Here is a 636-nt window from a genome sequence, read left to right as displayed (position 1 = left end):
TGTTTTGTCTTTTCTCTCTCTCCTCTCTCTCTGCTCGCTGCCTGGGCGGAGCTCATTGTGAGCTCCCGGCCTCCACCACCTGTAGGCAATCACCTGTGGCTCCTCACCTTGTTTGCTCCCGCTACTTAAGGCAGTGACTGAGAGCACCTCGCCGCTGGACTATTGAATAACGCTCGTCAGTGCTACTTTAGCCTCAGCCAGTTTTGAGCTCTGTCCGTGAAAGTTCCGTGCTAACCCTTGTTCTCTGTATGCAGATTTCTCGTGTTTGGTTTGGAGACTCTGGACGCTTTTCCCGACCCCGCTCTGCACCCCTGGGAACCCTGGCCCCCTTCTCCTTCACCTGTATATAGTGCACCTGGAGTGTGTAAATAAACCTGTTTTTCTGAGATTTCAGTCTGCGCCGAGTCCTCCCTGCTCCTCCGTGACAGAAACCTCTCTCTGCACACACCTGTTTCTGCCTGACCACCAGCAGCGAGCTTTCACGCACTCTCACACCCAAGCACTGACAAATAACTGCCACAATCTCTATTCCTGGACCAGGTCCCAGCAAGCGCTGGTATCCAATTTATGTCTGAAAGCTGCTTAGAACGCATTGCCCAATAATAAACAACAACAACAGCTGGAGGTGTTACAGTG

General features: G+C 52.2%; 1 long non-coding RNA gene across 1 annotated transcript; it reads left to right on the top strand.

Annotated features, from left to right (window-relative positions):
- LOC113012619 (uncharacterized) lies at positions 1-388 on the top strand. The gene is made up of 2 exons (XR_003270727.2): positions 1-175; positions 255-388. It is a non-coding gene; the product is annotated as an uncharacterized LOC113012619 (long non-coding RNA).
- The last annotated feature ends 248 nt before the right edge of the window (positions 389-636 follow it).

Source organism: Astatotilapia calliptera, chromosome 19 (assembly GCF_964374335.1).
Source record: "Astatotilapia calliptera chromosome 19, fAstCal68.1, whole genome shotgun sequence".
Taxonomy (NCBI): domain Eukaryota; kingdom Metazoa; phylum Chordata; class Actinopteri; order Cichliformes; family Cichlidae; genus Astatotilapia; species Astatotilapia calliptera.
This window is presented reverse-complemented; position numbering and strand designations above follow the sequence as displayed.